Raw genomic sequence first — 23,254 nt, 5'->3', positions numbered from 1 at the left:
CCAATAAGCTTTTAGTGGCACTTCCCAACATATGAGTGATGAATGGAGTTTTTAATGTATTAATGAATAGAATTGTAGTTTCTTTTTCTAAGAGAGGTGGTTGGACTTGTGTGGCAACTTTCCTCCACCTTTGGGCATATTTCCGGAAACTCTCATTTGGTTTCTGTCGAAACCATTTTTATTTTGAAAACAATGGGGATCGACTTTTGAAAACAAAAATGTGGAGTCGCCACCAATCTCTTGATTTAGGCATGATTGGGCCACCTACTAAAACATTTTATTTCATTAAAAATAAATTTGGTTCACGTAAAATCAAAAAATGGGTTCGAGAGTCGGTTACGCATGAGGAAGGGTTAGCACCCTCATTACGCCCAAAAATTGGTACCAAATTGACTTGATGCTATCCTTATACCAAAAGGTTTTTTAAAGAAAAGATTTTTCAAAGTATGATTCTTTTTAAAATGTTTGAATAGTTCAAATTAACGGTCAAAATTCTCTCGTTTCAAAGATATGCAGTATCATACCCAGCACAATTGGATACGATCCTTTATACCTTTAAAAATACGATTGATTTTTGACTTTTGAAAACTCGTACATTAAAACTATAAAAGATTATCCAAATATTTAGTTCATCAAAAAAATCATACCCAATACGATTGAGCACGATTTTTCAAATTCCCAAATATTGGATATTGCCTTATTTCAGAATTTTTGAATAATAAAGAAAATTGTAAATTCGCTCAAAACACGTTTATTTGTTTTAAAATAGATAGAATATTTAAGGCATTGTATCAAAACATTTGCATAGGAAAGGATTAATGAACATGAAATAATAGGATACAACAAGTCACAATTAATAAATCCAACAATTATGTACAACTATTCTAAGTAAAATGTAACCAAGTTCTTAATCATGGATTGTGAACAGTCAATACAAAAATAATATACAACCATAATTAACATGGCACAATATAAAACGATCCACAAAATATGTACAAAATAAAATGGAATTAGAAGTCAATATAGTATAGGGCATTTTCAAAATAATGATGAATTAATTAACACATAACATAAGTTGACAAGTTGGTATGAAAGCTAGGATATATAATTATTTGAAATAAATATTATAGAATAAAACATTTGAATCGAATAATATGCAAAATATTTTAAACACAACTTTATTTAAAAATTGACAATGTGCATGATAGCTTAAATAATATATAAAATATAAAAGAATAATAAAACACATGATAAAATATAATGTACATAATAAATTCATAAAACATGTATATATAAATAAATTTGGGAATAATTATTTGTAAAAAAAATAGCATGAAATTAATAATGTATGAAAAATTAAGTAAATATATAAATTGTACATGTAACAAATTTTAGAAAATATAATCATATACACAAAAGGTAAAAAACATATTTATAAAATATATAAATTTAGTGATGTATATTTATAAAACTATATTTATAAAGGAATTTTGAAACAAATGATATATAACATAATTTTACATGTAACAAATTGATCGGATTGATGGCACATATAAATAATACGTACGTCGGGATAATAAAATATGAAAGTGTATACAATAAATAAATTGTATGATTTAAAACATGGTTCTTAAAAGAAACGCATTATACACATAAATAATTTTAAAGAAAAATATATATACATAAAAAATATTAATATGAAATCAATAACGTGGACTATAATAAAAATAATTTAATATGAGTTACGTACTTGTGAATAAATTTTAGAAACAATTGTATGCTAAAATGACATGTATTATAAGATTAACTTAATTTTATCATAAATTATATATGTAATAAATTTTAAAAACACAATTATATATACAAATAGATTTTAAAAAGAAATTATATGTATAAAATAACAGATGAAAGTGTTGAAAATATATATATTTATAATAAAATAGACTTTTAAAAGAGCTAGCTTATGTACAAATATATAAAAAAATATATATATGTATGTGAATAAATTCAAGAAGTGATGTATACATAAAATAATATGAAATCAACAATATATATAAAAATAATGTATAATATAAATTTTAAAATAATATATAATGTATAATGTATAAATTTTGAATACGAAATATATGTATAAAGAAAAATTTTAAAATAGAAATTTTACATAATAAAACAATTTAAAGAAGCAATTATACAAATGAATGAAATAACAAATTAAAGTAATATTTAAAACTATGTTAAGATAATTTTAAAAAACAAATAATAAAATCTTAAATAAAAATGAATAAAAACATAAATAAGTAAATAAAAACTCGATTGAAATAAAAATAAGATTAAGAGGACGATCTATAAACAAATAAAATTAATAAAACCAAAGATTAAACTAAGATGAAACATGCACCAATAGTCAGGGATCTAACATACAAATATCCCAAGCTTTGAAACGCGACATTTAAACAAGGACCAAATTGCAGCAATGCGTAAATCACAGGGAAAATGTAAAAACAAATAAACAGAATCAAGGCTGAAAAATAAATCAAATTAGGATAAGAGGGACTCGGCGCGCAAATTGACCTTTCAAGGTGAAAAGGCAAGGCTGTAATAACCTCTGACCGATTACTCTTCTCAAAACAGCTTTCAAAACCCTTCTCTCAAAATTTTTCAACCTCTTTTCCCCTTTAGTTGACTGAACCAAAAGGTTCTTCACTCTTTGCCTCCATATCATCAAATCAGACCCCTTGAATCCCCATCAGAGCTTCAATTTCAACAAAGTAAATAGGGATTCTAAGGCTCCTTCTAACAGATAAGTGTTTAGGCTTTTATTTATTTTTTATTTTATGCGCAACAATGAAGATAAAAGAAAAAAAAACCAAAAACGAAAAGGAAAAAAATGAAATCTCCAATCACCTCTTAGAGACTGTTTCTCTTTTTATTCAAACTTTTTGAATCGATTTTTGTATAGACTGGTATGCATCCCCCTTTTTACATCCTTTCATTCGGTTTTATAGCCGAAAATTGAAAATAAAATAAATAAGAAAAAATACAAATTTTCCTACTGTCATTTGCTGTTATTTGCTGTCAATTGATGCTTACTGTTGTGATTGTTAGTCTGTTGCAAGTGTGCATGGCGTGACGCGTGTAGAGGAGCAATGACGCGCATGGAAGCCGTTGTGGAGCATGGAAGCTGGGGACTCTGCGGAAGCTGCTGGTGTATGTTGCAGCACTAGGCAGTAGGCTAGGAATTGTTGTTTTGGGCAATGTATTTTGTTGGGTCTATTATTTTTGGTTGTTGGGCTATGTAAGAAATGGACATTAGACTTTATTATTTATTTTATTTTATTTTATTTTTATATTTTGATTTATTTTTTAGTTTTTGTGTAAGCCCGGGCACAAATTGGGTCTTACAGTTTCTTCTCCATATTCTGCAAGGTTATTCTATCAGGGGTCATATCTATTACGTAACTATACTGTTTTATGAAAGTTTGTGCTAGGTCTTTCCATGAGTTGATCTTGGTACAGCTCAGTTGGTTGTACCATTTGGATGCTGCCCCAACCAAACTGTCCTGGAAGCAATGAATCAATAGCTGATCATTGTTGACATACCCAGTCATTCGTTTGCAAAACATGGTGATATGAGCCTCGGGGCAGCTAGTTTCGTTATAGAACTCCAGAGTTTTGAACTTGGGGGGAAATAGTAGGTCTGGAACTAAGCTCAAATCCTTAGCATCGATTCCACAGTGATAGTCAGCACTTTCCATCGCTTTAAACTTTTCCTTTAACCACTTGCATTGGTCTTCTAATTATTTTGGGAGCTTCACTCTCGCTCTTTCTGCTTCTACCATGTCATCCAGATTGGGGACAACAGGATTAGTTGGGTTATCCCCTAGATTAGAGCTTGAGCATGCTTGATAGTTAATTGGCACCGAAGCGCCAGCCTGAAATTGTTGGGGCCTGATGGTAACGTACACCTCGGGTTATGTCTGAACATTTGTTAGGGTAAAACCCGGGGGTAGAGAGGATCCTTATTGTCGTCCTCATTATTGACATGGGGTTCTTTCCTTTCTCTGGTCCACCAGTCAGCAATTGTGTTAGTTGGTTCATCATGTTCCTTTGGGATTCCTATATTTGGTCCCTCATATCCTGTTAAATCTTTGCCAACTGTTCTTGCATCAGTGTCTACAACTGTTCTTGCATTTCTCTTTGGAGCTGTTCTAACCTTTCCAACATTTGGTCTATAATTTTTGCCTTGGCGTGAGTACCGTAACGATGTTTAGTTGGTGGATTTTTTCGGTTTCCAGATTGACTGAAATAGTTTTTAACTAATTAAGGTCTTTTTGTGAAAATTAATGCATATGATGAGATGAAATGCAAATGCATGAATACTGAAAAAAGGTGTCGACTCTGATTCAATTCCATTTAGAACAACTTTACTAGAAAATAAAATTCTTTACATAGAAATGGATTACATATATGGCTTAGCCCTGATGCTCAAAGTTTTAACTTTCCTAAGCAAACAAGCTAGTTCCCAGCCCCGGTCTAATTCTAATTCATATTTCACACTTAATAAATCTGCTTGAACTGCTAAAGTCTATAGATGATCAGCTACCTTTCGAATCAGAACCATAGCTTTACCCATAATGTAATCTCTGCTCCTAACTTGATCCTGAGAATGGTGGAGTTGCTTTTTCTATCGCTCCTCATTTGCTTCAAGAAGTTTAACCAGAAGTTTGCAGTTTTGTAGCTCAATCTCAAGTTCTTCGACCTTCTTTTTCAGCTCTTCAATCTTATCCAAGCTCTCCTTCAGCTCCATTGCAGAGTTACGACTACGATGTTGATAAATTGATTTTTTTAGTTCGGCTACTCTGGCTTTTAACTCGATTTTCTTGTTTTGGGCTTCTGACAAACTCTTTTCTAAGGTTTCTTTTCGGACCTGAGCGTCTTGAAATTTTCTCTCCCATCGACCGGCTTTGGTATTTTCTTTTTGAATCTCATGTCGCCATTGTTCCGATGTTTTTCCCAACCCGGCAGTTCTCATTGACAAGCACAGCTTCTTGTAATCCATTTTTAAACTATCCAAATCTTCCTCAGCCTTATTCATTTTTTTTTAATTTCTCGGTTTCTAGTTTTTGAACATCAACGTCTAATCTCAGATGCATCTTCTCCTCTTCCAGTTACTCTATCTTCATTTCGAGGTTTGAATTCTTTCTTTTAAAATCTTGCTTTATAATCTGTAACTTAATGAGACCACTTGTAGATATTCGTCCATCGACCGTGCGCCCTTCTGATTTGGTCTGGGGATGTTGTCATTGATTTTTTTGCTCCACCACCCATTTTATTCAGGGGTCGTCACCAGACCCATAGCCAATCTTTTCATCCGGCGAGTCTAACTTCAAGCGTTGGACATTTTTCGTACCTTTTTCATATAGTTATCCCCCTATACGAAAACTCGTACTGAGCTAGCCTTTGGGTTACCGGTATAAGCTGTCTCGACCTGTACTGCTTCAAAACGATAAAAGGAGCATATTCAATGGCTCCTCAAATATCAAGTAAGGGAACCCAGTCAAAATCACCATATCGGTATAGAATCTCATCGGGGACCATCCAAAGGGCTCTCCACTCGACATCTTCTTCTTAGAAATTTTGAAGGATCGCTATCCATCTTTCCTTTGATATATCGTCCCACCTCGATGTCGCTACTATTTCTTTCAAAGGAGAATAATTCTTGAAAAATACCCGATATGAAACTTTTTCCACCTTCTAGAAATGACTGTGAAACCACGTTAGCAACAATTGTGCATATATTATGAATTGGCCCTCACCAGCTCTTCGGCACGCGTTTAAAGATCTAAATATTTCAGTTAAAATCGCGAGAACAGGCATGACCTTCTTATCCAGTCGGTCAAACAAATTAGAAACTGCCTCGTTGACGTGCCCCAATGCTTTAGGGAAAACAATAAGCCCGTAGATGCTTAAAGCAAAAACATCAACCTTCTTCTTTACATCTAGGTGTGCCAAAATCAGATCTCGTAAAATTTTCCAGGCAATACATTTATTTTCTCATTTCTGTTTAATCCGAGCCGTGACCCACTGCTCACTCATTCCGATGATATTCATTAATTTCTTCACAAAAGTCAGAACATTGGCGGCACTAAAATAGGCCTTGTCAACCTGAACCCTTAGACAACGAAGCAGGGCTGTATATTCTTCCACCGTGGGCACCAAATCCATGTTTCTGAAGGTGAAACAACTGTAGGCTGGATTTCAGAATTGGGCCAAAGCTCGAAATAAATACTTGTCTACCTTGATGTCGAGTAAATAGGGCAGATCACCATAATTGTCGTAAAATAGCTGCTTGATTTCATCGCCCCATTGGGCCCACATTTCTTTCAATTTCCGGAGATCATTCTATGTCACGTTGATACAGGTGAAGTCTTATAACTCTGACGTATACCCCTTCGCCAAACTATCTCCTTTCTCTAATTGTGTTTTCTCCGACCATGTACGGACAGCAGCATTATCCTCCACTTTATCAAGAAATTCATTCTCCATGACAAGCTCTCTATTTAGTAATCGAACTTGAACCGACACCTTTTTTATGATGGAATGTCATGTAATCACAAGTAAAACAACACAAGTCAATACAATTCATATTAAAACTAGCAATAAATAACAAGCAGAGCACCTATTTGGACGACCGCTAATGGTTTGGTGTGGCTCTACCAAGGGTGGGCTCTTATGGGTCACTACATGTGGTTTGGTTCTAAAGACAGGGTACTTGAACCAGCAGATTCCTCGATCCTCACCCATTATAGGCTCATATAGATCGAGTTTGGTTCAAGGGAATACATTTACTTGTAGCTATATGAAGATGAAAATCTCACAAAAACATAGGTACGAATATATCCTGAAAGTGACCCACTATCCTATCTGGAGGTGAAAACCTCATGAAGGACTAGTTTCTCACTCCCACTTAAAGGGTAAGACCGAGCGGTCATGTAATGCAATATGCAAAAACATCTAATAACTCGAACCAATAAAGCAGATATTTCAACTAAGATCACAAATATGATAGATGAAATGTGATGAAAAGATCGTATTTTAAATCGAATTTTCAGTTTTCAACGAAAATAAATAAATTAATCAATTTACAGCTTGACTGTCAACGTCCCTAGTGGAGTCGCCAACCTGTCAAAACCATTTTTTTGAAAAAGGGTCGACTTTTTATTTTGAAAATGGAAACGAAAAATGAGAGTCGCCGCCAATCTTTTTTGTTTAGGTGTGATCGGATCATCTCGTAATTTGATTATTTTAATAAAATATTTTGTTTTACTAAAACAACGATTTTGGTTTACGAAATTCGAGAAATAGTGTTCGGGAGTCGGTTACGTACGAAGAAGGATTAGCACCCTTGTAACGCCCAAAATTGGTACCTAATTGATTAATTAATGTCTTAATATCGAAAGTTGAAAATTCGTAAAGAATTTTAAAAATACGATCCTCCTTTTTTATTAATGTTAATTTTACAAAAAATATTTGGGTAAATCGAAGCGGATGCTAAAGACCTTGTCCTGAAGTAATAAAATGTCACAGCCAGTGCGTTAGGACACGACATTTTAAACCCTCGAGAATAAGCTTGTCTTTTGATTTTCAAAACTCATGCGTTTTAATTTTAAAAGGTTATTCAGTCGTTTAGATCAAACAAGAAAAATCAAAACTCAATACGTTAGGGCAGGATCTCTCGAATTTCCAAATATAGAATATTGCCTTAATTAAAGAATCCCTTTTTTTTATGAATTTTAGGGTGAAAATTAATGCAATATTTAAAAGAGGGTATGTGGATAAAATATTATACTTATGGATGACAAAAATATCAATATACTAATGAACGGTTTATTATTCATAATAACAACAATCATATAATGCAATTTAACACCAATATTAACAATAAAGATAAATGAAATAAATAAACAAATAATAACGATGATAACAATGATAATAAAAATGAAACCGCACAACAAAAGGAAAATACTAAAAACGTGAATGAGATAAGTAAACAAATAAATAAGTACGTAAACAAATGTAAGGAAAATAGTTTATAAAAATTTTGAACATGAAGACCCAAAATAGAATGTAAATAAAATTTAAAGCCACAATTTTGTAATAGAACACATGTAAATAGATAATAATAGATAAAATAATAATTATAATAGTAATGATGAATTATTTGAATATTAAAAGTGAAGTAATAAAATAAAGTAATAAAATAATAAAAATAGAAATAAAGCCACGGATGAAAACAAACAAGTCAATAGGTAAAATAAATGAATAAATGAATCAAAACTAATGTAAATTCGATAAATAAATGAAAAAGGTTGAAAATGAATAAATAAATGAAATACTGAATTTAAAATATAAGTGTAAGATTAAAAATAAAAGTAAGGGATAAAGAGTAGGCTAAAGCGCAAGTTAAACAAAATTTAAGGGAAGAAATCGAATAAAAATAGTGTTGGGCTCAAATCATAGCATACGGATAATATTGACGACCGAATGGGGAAATATCCCCGCTCTCAAAAGCGATGAGTAGGCCCAAAGCGGGCGGCCGTCGGTGCAGATCTTGGTGGTAGTAGCAAATATTCAACCGAGAACTTTGAAGGCCAAAGAGGGAAAGGTTCCATGTGAGCGGCACTTGCACATGGGTTAGTCAATCCTAAGTGACGGGGAAGCCCGTCCGATAAGCGTTCAGCATGAGCTTCGAGGAATCGGGTTAAAATTCTCGAATGGGGCCTTGTGGTGACAGTAACGTTAGGAAGTCCGGAGGCGTCGTGGGGCCTCGGGAAGAGTTATCTTTTACATTTAACGGCCGCCCACCACAGAAGCGGCTTAGCCGGAGGTAGGTCCAATGCCGGAAGAGCACCTGCGTCGCGTGGTGTCCGGTCGCCCGTGCCCTTGAAAATCTGGAGGACCGAGTGCCGTCCGCACCGGTCGTACTCATAACCACATCAGTCTCCAAGGTAAAGCAGGCTCGGTCAATGGAACAATGTAGGCAAGGGAAGTCGGTAAAATGGATCCGTAACTTTGGGAAAAGGATTGGCTCGAGGGTTGGGCACGGGGTCCCAATCCGAACCGTCGACTACTGATTACCTTCGCTCGAGCTACTTTTGCGGCGAAGCGGGTTGCAGCGTCTTGCGGTCTGGGACGGATGGGAGCGGCTCCTTCGGGGCCTTCATCGGGTGACTAACGATCGACTCGAAGCTGAAATGCGGACAAGAGGAATCCATTGTTTAATTAAAACAAAGCATTGCGATGGTCCTGCGGATGCTCACGCAATGTGATTTACGCGCGATGCTCTGAATGTCAAAGTGAAGAAATTCAACCAAGCGCGGGTAAATGGCGGAGTAGCTATGACTCTCTTAAGGTAGCCAAATGCCTCGTCATCTAATTAGTGACGCGCATGAATGGATTAACGAGATTCCCACTGTCCTTGTCTACTATCCGGCAAAACCACAACCAAGGGAGCAGGCTTGGCGAGAATCGGCAGGGAAAGAAGACCCTGTTGAGCTTGACTCTAGTCTGACTTTGTGAAATGACTTGAGTGGTGTAGGATAAGTGGGAGCTCTCGGGTGAAATTGAAATACCACTACTTTTAACGTTATTTTACATATTCCGTGAATCAGAGGCGGGGCACGGCCCCTCTTTTTGGACCCAAAGTTAGCTTCAGCTGGCTGATCCGGGCGGAAGACATTGTCAGGTGGGGAGTTTGGCTGGGGTGGCACATCTGTTAAAAGATAACGCAGGTGTCCTAAGATGAGCTCAATGAGAACAAAAATCTCGTGTGGAACAAAAGGGTAAAAGCTCGTATGATTTTGATTTCCAATACGAATACAAACCATGAAAGCGTGGCCTATCGATCCTTTAGACCTTCGAAATTTGAAGCTAGAGGTGTCAGAAAAGTTACCACAGGGATAACTGGCTTGTGGCGATAGCGTTCATAGCGACGTTGCTTTTTGATCCTTCGATGTCGACTCTTCCTATCATTGTAAAGCGAAATTCACCAAGTGTTGGATTGTTCACCCACCAATAGGGAGCGTGAGTGGGTTTAGGCCGTCGTGAGGCGAGTTAGTTTTACCCTCTTGATGATCGTGTCGCAATAGTAATTCAACCTAGTACGAGAGGAACCGTTGACTCACACAATTGGTCATCGCGCTTGGTTGAAAAGCTAGTGGCTTAAAGCTACCGTGCGCTAGATTATGACTGAATGCCTCTAAGTCAGAATCCAGGCTAGAAGCGACGCATGCGCCTGTCGCCCGATTGTCGACCCTAGTAGGGCCTTTGGCCCCAAGTGCGTACGTGTCGTATGTGCGGCGACAAAGACGGACAAGTCGCAGGTGCCTCCTTGGAGCGTAATTCCCACCGAGTGGCGGGTAGAATCCTTTGCGAGACGACTTAAATACACGACGGGGTATTGTAAGTGGCGAGTGGCCTTCTTTGCAACGATCCATCGAGATTCACCCTTTGTCGCCCGATTTGTCCCTCCCCCATCTCCCTTCCGATCCACCCTTGTTCTTTTGCACGTCCCGACCCTGGGGTCCCCAAGTGGGGGACTTAGTGTAAGGAGTTAAACACTTGGCCGTGCCGTCCCCTTGGGAAACATGGCACAACGGGGGCCGTGGTGGTGCGGGTGCTAGCTCCCAAGTGTTGGCGGTCCGGGCAATTGTTCAATCTTCTACCGTGCCGTGCCATGCCATGCCATGCCATACTTCTTGTATTTGTTTTGGGCCAACAGAAAAAATTTCTAAGTTAAACACTTAGCCGTGCTGCCCCCTCGGGAAACATGGCACAACAGGGGCCGTGGTGGTGCAGGTGCAAGCTCCCAAGTGTTGGCGGTCCGGGCACTTGTTCAATTTTCTGTCGTGCCGTGCCATGCCATGCCATGCCATGCCATACTTCTTGTATTTGTTTTGGGCCAACAGAAAAAATTTCTAAGTTAAACACTTGGCCGTGCCGCCCCCTCGGGAAACATGGCACAATAGGGGCCGTGGTGATGCGAGTGCAAGCTCCCAACTGTTGGTGGCCCGGGCACTTGTTCAATTATCTACCGTGCCATCATGCCATATTTCATTCGGCTTCTTGTATTTTTTTTGGGCCAACAGAAAAAATTTTCAATTAAAAATACTAATTGTAAGTGGCGTAAAAAAACTTGCCCCATTTCGGGCATGTCACGGGAGCCTCGGGCAACATCCATAGCGTAGGCCATCCCGTGGTGAGGTCATCGGGCAACATCGGCACCTTGGTGCCTCAGTTCTGGGCGTTAGGCTAAAAAAGTGTCCTGTTTGGACATCCGAAACTTGTCCTGTTCGAGACACATGAATGTCATTGGTAGCACATTGACCAAGTTTTTTAGCTCTTTAGGGGAAGTGATATTGAGCGCCGGGGGTTATCGAGCCTTGCCCATGCCCATCGTATGCGGACGTCGGTGCCCCCACCACCGGTTAGGTTCCGCGGTGCTCGACGATCCATCCGGCGATGATCCGTGAGCCATCCGGGATACACAAGCGGCGAACGAGTCCCTCCCCAATCCTAAAGGTAGAATTCGGATACTGTTACATGTTCGGTACCCAATAATGAATGAATCGTCCCAAAGGTAGGATTGAATACCGTTGCATGTCCGGTACCCAACAATGAATGAATCGTCCCTGTCCCTCCCCTTTTGCAACAAGAGCCCCGGCACCTTTGGCCCATGGTAGCCTCGTACACTATCGGCGTGTGCCATCTCGTGGTCTTGGGGCCATCGGCACTCATCGGCCCCTTTGATGTGTCGAACATCGAAAGATCGGCACCTTGGTGCATCGGATGTCTTGGGAGGTCGAGCACCAAAGCTAATTTTGGGCCCCCGTTGGTGCAAAAGCGTCGGCACCATAAAGTGTCCCTGTTTCAGACACATGAATGTCGCCTGGTAGCGATTTCGTTTGTGTGTCTGCCTATTATTCTTTGAATTTTATGGCAGTCTTGTGGTGTTGAGTGTATCTTTGTTGTTTTGGTATTTTTTTTTATTTTTGTGTCTTTCTTGATGGGTTTTTATTTCTTTGGGGACCAGCGTGACTTATTCTTTGTTGAAGTCTGGCGTTAGGTGGGGATTTTCAGAGGGTTTCTTGGTTATGTGACGATCGTTGCTTTGCATGGCCAAAGAGTTCTTGCGACTTTATGTGTTTTAGCGGTGGCGGGCCATTCGAGGTGGTACGGGCGATACATACGTGGCTCGTCACGATCTTTTCTAGCATCGTCAGATCCTGTTTTACTGGGATTGTTTCATTGGAAGCAATAAGATTTTGTCGTTTCTTTTGTCTTGTCGATCTATTTTATTGATTTTCCTTACGTTCAGTAGGTTGCATGGGTCTTGCATGTATCTTGCATGGATTGTTTCGTCTTGCATGTATTCCACTAGTGGTATTTCTTATTTTCTTTGACTTTTCAACGTTATTCAATCTGAGGGTTTCTTTATGTTTTAACCGACATAATATGAATGCGGAGGAGAAGTTTTAATGATTTTCCCTATTTGTTCGATTTAGTTGATTTTGTTACAGTAGCTATTAGGTTTTCTGGGTTTTTTTGGACTGCTGGTGTTTGGTTGCAGTTTTTTGGTTCTTGGACTGTTTCTTTACTCTGTTCCCGGTGGCGGTTTTCGGGGTTCTGTTTTTCTCTTTTCTTGGGTGTTTCTTGTCGAGGTTGGGGGAGGTGACAAGAGAAAAAGTGTTAATCAGTCTCCCTGGCACTCGGTTAAGGTAGCAGTCTCGTGAGTTGTCGTTTGCTAATGAAGTTTATGTGCTGGAATTGTCGCGGGTTGGGGAACCCTGCAAAGCTAAGGGAGTTAAAACAACTTTTCGCAGCTAATAATCCTGATCTCATCTTTCTTAGTGAGACAAAAATGTCTGCCAATGATTTTCGTAGGGTCCAAAACAAATGTCGGATGCAGAATGGGTTAGCGGTTAATTCTGAAGGACGGAGTGGGGGTCTTGCGCTGATGTGGAGGGATGGGATGGATGTCTCTATTCAAAACTACTCTAAGCATCACATTGATTCGATGGTAAAACTGGAGAACAACGAAAATATAAGGGTTACGGGATTTTATGGGCATGCGAACTCGAATCTTAGGAGCAGCTCATGGGATATTTTGCGGAGGGTTAGAGAGTCCGTTAGGGAGGAGTGGATTGTCGGGGGAGATTTTAATGCTATTTTGAACGATGCTGAGAAAGAAGGTGGGCGTAGGGGTGTGAGGGCGCAAATGAATGAGTTTAAAGAGGTTATGGATGACCTGGCTCTTGTGGATATTAAACCTGACAGTGGTTGGTTTACATGGGTTAATAATAGAAGTGGGGGGGGTTTGATAAAGGAAATAATCGATAGGTTTATTAGCTCGGTTTTAGTGGTTGAAAAATTTCCTTTCATATCTACCAAGGTGGTGAGACAAACCCAGTCGGATCATGGTGCTATTATCTTAGACACGTAGAATTCGAAACCGAAGGCTTATCCAAGCGATAAAAGATTGTGCTTCAAGTTTGATGTTTGTTGGGCGGGTGATGTGGAAGCAAAAAACGTTATTGAAAGAGCTTGGAACAGGGATGCTACTGACTTTGGGGAGAAGATCGAAAGAGTTAGGTTGGCCCTTGGTCCTTGGCAGAGGAAGAAATATGGAAATTTGAAGAGGGACATGCAAAAGCTTGAGAAACATATAGACTGAATCATTGACTCTGTTAGCAGCGAGGAAAGTGGGTGCACGTTAAAGGAGACTCGAAGAAGGTTTGACTTTCTCTATGCTAGGGAGGAAAGTTACTGGGCACAAAGGTCTAGGTCAAATTGGCTTAGGGAGGGAGATAGAAATACTAGGTATTTCCATGCTAAAGCCACTGGTCGGCTAAAAAAGAATGTTATAGAGAAGCTTCAAAACGCGGAAGGGCAGTGGGTGACGAACAGCGAGGATATAAACAAGGTGGCTAAAGATTATTTTGTGAAACTGTTTCGGTCAAATGGTCAAAATGCTAATACCCAGGAGATGAGTTTTATTAAGGACTGTGTGACGAGGGAAACAAATGAATGGCTTTGTATGGACTACACGGAGAAGGAGGTTCTTCAGGCTATTAAGCAGATGGATCCCAATAAAGCCCCAAGAATTGACGGGTTATCGGGAAGTTTTTTTAAGCATCACTGGGACATTGTGGGAAAAGATACTATTAGCTACTGTCTGGAAGTTCTTAACGGGAACAAAAATATCTCTAGTGTTAACAAAACTATGATCATTTTAATTCCTAAAATTAAAAATCCTTGTGAGCTTACTAATTTTCGCCCTATTAGCCTTTGCAGGTTTGTTTACAAGATCATCTCTAAGGTGCTTGCTAATCGACTAAAAGCGCCTACCAGATTGTATTAGTCAAAATCAGAGCGCGTTTGTGCCAGGGAGGATGATACATGATAATGTTCTGATAGCGCATGAACTCCTCCATTATCTTCAAAGTTCTAAAAACGGCCCTAATAAAGGACTCGTTGTCAAGCTTGATATGAGTAAAGCATATGACCGAGTGGAGTGGAATTTTATTGAAAACGTAATGAAGAAGATGGGTTTTGTGGATAAGTGGATTGCTAAAATTATGGAATCGTTATTTCGGTTGCTTATACGGTCAAATGCAATAATACTCTATCTGATATTTTTGTGCCTGAGAGGGGCCTCCGTCAAGGGGATCCACTCTCCCCTTATTTGTTCTTATTTTGTATGGAAGCATTTTTGAGAATGCTTATCCATGCACAGGAGAACAACACCTTAAGAGGCATCCGGGCTAGTAGGAATGGCCCTAGAATAAATCACCTGTTCTTTGCTGATGATGCTCTTCTGTTTGTCAGGAATAAAAGGAGCGATATTGAATGTCTTGTTACTATGCTTGATATTTTTTCTAACATTTCAGGTCAAGAAATAAACTTTGGCAAGTCAATGATCTTGTTTAGTCCCAATACTCCAAGAGCTCAACGAATACTCTTTAGTGATCTGTTAGGCATGACGGTGGTGGAAAAATTAAACAATTATCTTGGCCTTCCTAGTCCTATTGGTAAGAAGAAAACAGAGGCTTTCAAAGAGATCACTAATAGAATGTCTTGCAGGATAAACAGTTGGACAAAAAGGCTACTATCTTTCGGGGGAAAAGAAGTCTTCATTAAAGCGGTCCTTCAATCTATTCCTACGTATGCTATGTCAATTTTTTTGGCCCCCAAAGGCGTTATTGATGATATTCAAGCCATGCTGAGTAGAACATGGTGGTCGGGTAAAGACAAAGGTGGATTCTGGACAATGATCCCATGGAAAACTTTGTGCAAACCGAAAGGCATGGGAGGCCTTGGATTTAGAGACGTTAGACTGTTTAACCTTGCTCTCTTAGGACGTCAAGTGTGGAGACTTTTAAACAATACAGATTCTCTTTGTTTCAAAGTGCTATCTTCGAAGTACTTCTCTGATGGGAATATTTTCCATGCTAAAAAAGTTGACAAAGCTTCTTTCACTTGGTCAAGCATTGCGAAAGCGGTGGAAGCTTTTCAAGATGGCTTTGGGTGGCAGGTTGGAAATGGCGAGAAGATAAATATTTGGGCTGATAATTGGGGGATGGAAGGGCTTAATGGGGCCGCGGTCATCAGCAACACTCTCAACCATAGTGAAAAGTTTGTGAAAGATCTCTGGCACTTGGATAGAAGAAGCTGGGATGAGAATAAAGTTAAGCAAGCGTATGGGCAAGACTGGGGTGATAAGATTTGCGACATACCCATTGGAGATGAGGTTCAGGAAGATAAAATAATATGGTTTCATAATACTCATGGATGTTTTACTTCAAAGTCTGCCTACTCGTGGCTGTTGTTGAAAGAAATGGGATGTGGTCCTCACAGGTTTTTTTGGAGAGCTCTATGGAAATTCGACACTTTACCGAAGGTTCGTGTTTTTACGTGGCGTGTGGGACGTGAAATTCTTCCGACAAATGGAAAGATAGCATCCATCAGACCAGGATTTAACAAAGGATGCCCGAGATGTGGAGCCGAGGTCGAAACATTGCTTCATGCGCTAAGAGACTGTCCAACGTCGAGAGCCGTTTTGTCGATAGGAGGATGGTCCAGGAGCTTTATTTCTAAATCCTATGATCATTGCATTGATTGGTGGAAGACTTGATCGTGTCCTTGACAAGAGAGCCATGGTGACTTAATGACAATTTTATGGGCTGTTGGAATAATGAAATAACTTCATCTTGAGAGGAAAAGAAGAGAGGCGCTGACTAATATGGGAAAGGGCTAGCAACTTTGAGCAAGGAGTTAGGATATGTAATATCTTTGCATGCACCATTAATCTCACAAAATATAGTGGAGAAGAGGTGGGTTAAACCTTCGAAAGGTTTTTTAAAAATAATTTTTGATGCTACAGTTGGGGAAACCGGAATCGGGTATGGGACGGTAATAAGAGATGAAGAAGGTTTTGTTTTAGATGGCGGTGGGGGTTTTAAAGAGGGCAGACGGTCGGTGGAAGAGGCCGAATGCGTGGCCTTTGAGCAAAGTATTGACGTGGCACGCAAATTAAATATAAAAGACCATGTGCTTTTTGAGACGGATCATGCTGGGCTGGTCAACAGGATTAATAATTTGGCTAATGACGTCACGATCATAGGCGCACGGCTTAAGGATTGTACTGTAGCTTTCACTTTTTTTAAATCTGCCAGTTTAATTTAGACCGAACGGTCTTGTAATAATGTAGCCCATTTAATTTGTAAGACTATGTGTAGTGAGGCTAAAAATTGTTTTTTTGATATGGATTATCCTTCGGAAATCCATGATGCTGTTATTAGTGATGTTACTTAATAATATGTGTTGACCCTTGTGGTCGTTTTTGCTCAAAAAAAAGAATGTCCCCTGGTAGCACATTGACCAAGTTTTTTTAGCTCTTTATGGGGGAGGTGATATTGAGGTGAACAAGGGTTGTCCAGGGCATTGCCCACGCCCATTTCATGCCCAGACATTGGTGCCCTCCCATCCCCGGTTAGGTTCTCGGCGGTGCCCCGGCGATCTATTCTGGCGGTGTTCCGGCGAGCCATCCCGGCGATGCTCCGGCGAGCCATCCTGGAATATCAAAAACGATGCTACAAGTCATCCCAGTCCCCCCCCCCAGTTCCCTGCCCTTTTGAATCATCCCAGTCCCTTCCCTTTTGGAGCAAGAGCCTCCGGTACCTTGGGCCCTTGGTCGTGCCGGAGCATCAGGCACCCTTGGTAACCTAGGACGTCGATGGTGCAGGAGCATCGGCACATTGCTGCTTGGATGTGCTGGAGCCTTGGACGCCATCGGCAACCTAGGACGTCGATCGTGCGGGAGCCTCGGGCACCATCGGCACCTAGCTCCTTGGTTGTGCGGGAGCCTCGGGCACCATCAGCACCTTGGTGCTTGGATGTGCGGGAGCCTCGAGCACCATCGACAACCTAGGCCCCTGGTCGTACGGGAGCCTCGGTACCATCGGCAACCTAGTCCCTTGGTATTGCGAGAGCCTCGGGCACCATCGGAACCTAGGCCCTTGGTCGTGCGGGAGCCTCGGGCACCATCGGCAACCTAGGCCCTTGGTCGTGCGGGAGCCTCGGCCACCATCGGCACCTAGGCCCTTGGTCGTGCGGGAGCTTCGGGTACCATTGGTAACCTAGGCCCTTGGTTGTGCGGAAGCTTAGGGCACCATCGGCAACCTAGTCCCTTGGTCGTGCGGGAGCCTCGGGCACCATCGGCAATCTAGGCCCTTGGTCGTGCGGGAGCCTCGGGCACCATCGGCACCTAGGCCCTTGGTTGTGCGGGAGCTTCGGGCACCATCGGCAACATAGGCCCTTGGTCGTGCGGGAGCCTCGGGCACCATCGAAAACCTAGGTCCTTGGTCGTGCTGGAGTCTCGGGCACCATCGGCAACCTAGGCCCTTGGTTGTGCGGGAGCCTCGGGCACCATCGGAAACCTAGGCCCTTGGTCGTGCGGGAGCCTCGGGCACCATCAGCAACCTAGACCCCTGGTCGTGCGGGAGCCTCGGGCACCATCGGTAACCTAGGCCCCTGGTCGTGCGAGAGCCTCGGGCTCCATCGGCAACCTAGGCCCTTGGTCGTGCGAGAGCCTCGGGACCATCGACACCTAGGCCCTTGGTCGTGCGGGAGCCTTGGCCACTATCGGCACCTTGGTGCTTGAATGTATGGGAGCCTCAGACACCATCGGCAACCTTGGCCCCTGGTCGTGCAGGAGCCTCGGGCACCATCGGCAACCTTGGCCTTGATCGTGCGAGAACCTCGGGCACCATCGGCACCTTGGTGCTTGAATGTGCGAGAGCCTCGAACACCATCGGCAACCTCGACCCTTGGTCATGCGGGAGCCTCGGGCACCATCGGCACCTTGGTGCCTTGGATGTCTGAGGAGCCTCGGCGACATTGGCACCTTGGTGCTTGGATGTCGGTAGCCTCGGATACCATCGGCAACCTAGGGCGTTGGATGTGCGGGTGCTCGGCGGCGAGGGCACCACGGTGCCTCGGATCTGTGGGCTAAAGAAAAGTGTTTACGTTTAGACATCTGAATGTTGCACAGTAGCAGTTGACAAAGTTTTTAGCTCTTTAAGGGGTAGAGATCCGCGCCCCGATGTAGCCCCCTCGAACCCAAGGTGGGGTGCTTCCGACCCCACGGGGTCGGATAGTCCGCAATGACTCACCAATGGTGGTGGGTCGATCACCGGAGCTAGTGGCCAGGGTTATGATTTTTCTACTGGTCAAGCCTGTGCCTATAGAAATGTAGCCAACGACTCCAAGACCAGGTTTGTTATATCGGGCAAAGATCTCTTGGGGTGGCTTATACATTGCTATGGGCTCGAGCTTGGCTTGCCCATTCTCCTCCGTCATGTTAGGGACGCCTTGTGCCTCCTAAGTCGGTGACCCCTCGGCAACTTGGCCTTGCCAAGGCCTTGCCTGCATTCGAAGCTGCCCGTGACCCCAGTACCAAGTCCCTTTGATGACAACAGCTCACTGGGGGGGCGTAAGTTGAGCTTGTAGGCTCGGTCTTGGCTCGACCAAGTCCCAATGGGATTTTTCCCTCGTAGTTCTCGTGCCAAGTGTTTGTGGTGTGCCCTCATTTCATTGTTCCTTCCGCTCCCCTACCAATACATTGGTTGGGTGGGTTGTTGGCCGGTGTGCGTGGGTGCTACTACTAGTACGCAATGGGCATATGAGTGGTGTTTTGGTTGTGTGTATTGGTAGGCTCCATGCTACCCGCATCGAACTGTCGAGCCACACTCCTCTTCATTGACTCCCTTTGTTCTAATTGAACCCAGGGGATGCGATCAGGATCCTGTGTTGCGTACCTAAGCCAGATGGAATTATGGATGTGTTGCCGTCCCTTCTCTATCTCGTGCCCTTTGGGTTGCGTGGTGGACCACAATTGTGCCCTGTGTCCCGAGTGTGCCCCCTTAAACCGGTGTGGCCTCGTTAGTGCACTGGTGCTCGTTCGTGCTTTTGGATGCGGAAAATATTTTTGAGAGTAGAGTTTAGGCCCTTGTCTCTCGATGCCTATGCATTTTGTCTCTTGACACGGACGATGCTCGTGCTCGTTATAGCCTCTTTGTTGCTCACGCGGCATGTTGAGCCATGCAGTGTTGGCGTCGTGGAGGAATGCTACCGGTTGATCCCGCCGGTAGTCATATGCTTGTCTCAAAGATTAAGCCATGCATGTGTAAGTATGAACAAATTGATCGTGAAAGCGTGAATGGCTCATTAAATCGATTATAGTTTGTTTGATGGTATTTGCTACTCGGATAACCGTAGTAATTCTAGAGCGTCGTGCAACAAACCCGACTTCTAGAAGGATGCATTTATTAGATAAAAGGTCGACGCGGGCTTTGCCCATTGCTCGATGATTCATGATAACTCGACGGATCGCGACGGCCTTTGTGCGCGACGCATCATAGTAAGGATTGATGATGAGAGCTCTTTCTTGATTCTATGGGTGGTGGTGCATGGCCGTTCTTAGTTGGTAGAGCGATTTGTGCGGTTAATTCCGTTAACGAACGAAACCTCACCGCTAACTAGCTACGGAGGTGATCGCCGTGGCTAGCTTCTTAGAGGACTATGGCCTTTTAGGCCACGGAAGTTTGAGGCAATAACAGTGCGTGATGCCCTTAGATGTTACGGGTCACACGCGCTACTACTCGATGTATTCAACGAGTCTATAGCATTGGCCAACAGCCCGGATAATCTTTGAAATTTCATCGTGATGGGGATAGATCATTGCAATTGTTGGTCTTCAACGAGGAATTCCTAGTAGCGCGAGTCATCGGTCGCGTTGACTACGTCCACGCCCTTTGTACACACTTTGCCGTCACTCCTACCGATTGAATAGTCGGTGAAGTGTTGGGATCGCGGCGGACGTGGGTGGTTCACTACCCGTGACATCGCGAGAAGTCCATCGAACCTTATCATTTAGAGGAAGGAGAATTCGTAACAAGGTTTCCGTAGGTGAACTGCGGAAGGATCATTGTCGAAACACGCCTAGCGAGCGACCCGTGAACGCGTTGTATACAACATCGGAGGTGGTGTGGGTGCATCGTTACTGTCCCCACCCCCGCGTGTCGGAGCGGCGGTCTTGTCTTCCCTTTGCCCATTGGGTGGGGTGAGATGTCGGGATCAACTTCTTGGTGCAAAGCGAACAAACCCGGCGCGAATCGCACCAAGGAATCGAAATGAAAAAGGACACATCTCTTGTCGCCGCACCATTCACGGTGTCGATTGCTTGATGATGTTGTTCTTTGTCGCATAAAGTATATAGAACGACTCTCGAAGCGGATATCTCGACTCTCGCGATCGATGAAGAACATAGCGAAATGCGATACTTGGTGTGAATTGCAGAATCCTGTGAACATCGAGTCTTTGAACGCAAGTTGCGCCCGGTCTGCCTGGGTGTCACGCATCATTGCCCCCATCTAACTCCTATCCCTCGAGACTCAGTTGGACCGCAGGTGGAAATTGGCCTCTCGTGCGCTCACAACCAGCGGTTGGCCTAAATTTGAGTCCTCAACGACATAATCGTCGCGACGATCGGTGGTAATGCTGTAAGCAACCTTGTTCGGAGTCATGCACGTTCGTCGATCGAGACCTTTAAACCCTTTCAGCATCGCATCGCGACCCAAGGTCAGGCGGGATTACCCACTGAGTTTAAGCATATCAATAAGCGGAGGAAAAGAAACTTACCAGGATTCCCCTAATAACGGCGAGCGAAACGGGAAAAGCCCAGCTTGAGAATCGGGTGCCACCAGCGTTCGATTTGTAGTCCGGAGAAGCGTCCTCGCGGTGGACTGTGCCCAAGTCCCTTGGAAAGGGGCGCAGAGAGGTGAGAGCCCGTCGTGCGGACCTGTCGTACACAGGCGCCGCTCTGAGTCGAGTTGTTTGGGAATCTGACCCTAATCGGCGATAAATTTCGTCCAAGGCTAAATCTGGTGAGAGGCGATGGCGAACAAGTACCGCGAGGAAAGATAAAAAGGATTTTGAAAAGAGAGTCAAAGAGTGCTTGAAATTGTCGGGAGGGAAGCGAATGGGGGCTGGCGATGAGCCCCGGTCAGATGTGGAACGGCGAGAGCCGGTCCGCCGATCGACTCGGGGTGTGGACCGATGCGGGTCATGGCGGCGGCCCAAGCCCGAGCCTTTGATATGCCTATGGAGACGTTGTCGCCTCGATCGTGGGATCCGACGCTTGCGTCTCGGTGTGTTTGGCACTGTGTGCTCAAGGCGTCGACTGCGGGCTCCCCATTCGGCCCGTCTTGAAACACGGACCAAAAAGTGTGACATGTGTACGAGTCAACGGGCTAGAAAACCCGTAAGGTGCAAGGAAGCTGATTTGCAGGATCCTTGACGGGTGCACCGCCGACCGACCTTGATCTTTTGAGAAGGGTTCGAGTGAGAGCATGCCTGTCGGGACCCGAAAGATGGTGAACTATGCTTGAGCGGGGCGAAGCCAGAGCAAACTCTGGTGGAGGCCCGCAACGATACTGACATGCAAATCGTTCGTCTGACTTGGGTATAGCTGGTTCCCTCCGAAGTTTCCCTCAGGATAGCTGGAGCCCTTAGCGAGTTCTATCGGGTAAAGCCAATGATTAGAAGCAAAGTGGGCCATTTTTGGTAAGCATAATGGCGTCTTGGGATGAACCAAAGCCGGGTTACGGTGCTGCAAGCTAGCGCTAACCTAGAACCCACAAAGGGTGTTGGTCGATTAAGACAAAGAGGCGGTGGTCACGGAAGTTGAAATCCGCTAAGGAGTGTGTAACAACTCACTTGCCGAATCAACTAGCCCCAAAAATGGATGGCGCTTAAGCGCGCAACCTATACCCGGCCGTTGGGGTAAGAGCCAGGCCCTGATGAGTAGGAGGGCGGGGCGATCGCTGCAAAACCCGAGGCGCAAGCTCGGGCGGAGCGGCCGTCGGTACAGATCTTGGTTGTAATATCCTGATTTTGGGCCTAGTCGGAATAGCGGTTTCGTGACCACAAAATCCGAGATAGAAATAATTATTTTATGATTATTTTGTGGTCACGAAACCGCTATTCCGACTAGGCCCAAAATCAGGATTTGACATCAGTAAAGGCATAGGTGATAAAAGCGCGAGTTTCAGTAGGTATGGTGAATTATTTATTTGAAAGATTTCATGTGACAATAGTGTCAGGATTATTTTTCTCAAGTCTGATAATATAATTTCATTTTTGTACTGATAAAAAAGTAAATAGTCTGAACGAGAAGTGTATATTTATTAGAAAGAGTTGGATATTAGTTAAAGTCCCAAATATAACACCCCATACCCGAAACCATCGCCGGAGTCGAACACGAGGTGTTAACAGACTTAATTAATTACTTAAACAGCTCAAACAATTTATTTTTAAAATTTTCGGTCAAGCTAGCAATCTGCATCACAGTCGCTTAAAAATTCATATCTCGAGTTCCAAAACTCGAAATCCAATTCCGTAAATTTTTCCTAAAACTAGACTCATATATCTATTTACTAAGTTTTTCCTAGAATTTTTGGTCTAGCAAATTAGTACAGTTTATTATTTAAAGTCTCCTCTGTTTCAGGGTTCGACTGCTCTGACCTCTGTGTATTACGAATCAGATATCTTCTTGTACAGAGTTTCAATGACTATGCCGTTTGTTTCTAATAAAACTAGACTCAAAATAGGAATCTGAAAATATAAACTAGACTCA

The 23,254-nt window shown here is 42.6% G+C and overlaps 1 long non-coding RNA gene and 2 pseudogenes across 2 annotated transcripts; 2 read left to right on the top strand and 1 right to left on the bottom strand.

The window, feature by feature from the left end:
- Nucleotides 1-9,562: 9,562 nt before the first annotated feature.
- Nucleotides 9,563-10,032, bottom strand: LOC128295472 (uncharacterized; annotated as a pseudogene).
- A 1,388-nt stretch (nucleotides 10,033-11,420) lies between these two features.
- Nucleotides 11,421-22,167, top strand: LOC128295473 (uncharacterized). 2 transcript variants are annotated; one of them, XR_008285902.1, is made up of 2 exons: nucleotides 11,421-11,430; nucleotides 21,954-22,167. It is a non-coding gene; the product is annotated as an uncharacterized LOC128295473 (long non-coding RNA). The 2 variants fall into 2 exon arrangements; XR_008285903.1 differs by lacking the exon at nucleotides 11,421-11,430 and adding an exon at nucleotides 13,363-13,373.
- Nucleotides 20,840-20,973, top strand: LOC128295789 (5.8S ribosomal RNA; annotated as a pseudogene).
- Nucleotides 22,168-23,254: the final 1,087 nt, after the last annotated feature.

Source organism: Gossypium arboreum, chromosome 7 (genome assembly GCF_025698485.1).
Source record: "Gossypium arboreum isolate Shixiya-1 chromosome 7, ASM2569848v2, whole genome shotgun sequence".
Taxonomy (NCBI): domain Eukaryota; kingdom Viridiplantae; phylum Streptophyta; class Magnoliopsida; order Malvales; family Malvaceae; genus Gossypium; species Gossypium arboreum.
This window is presented reverse-complemented; position numbering and strand designations above follow the sequence as displayed.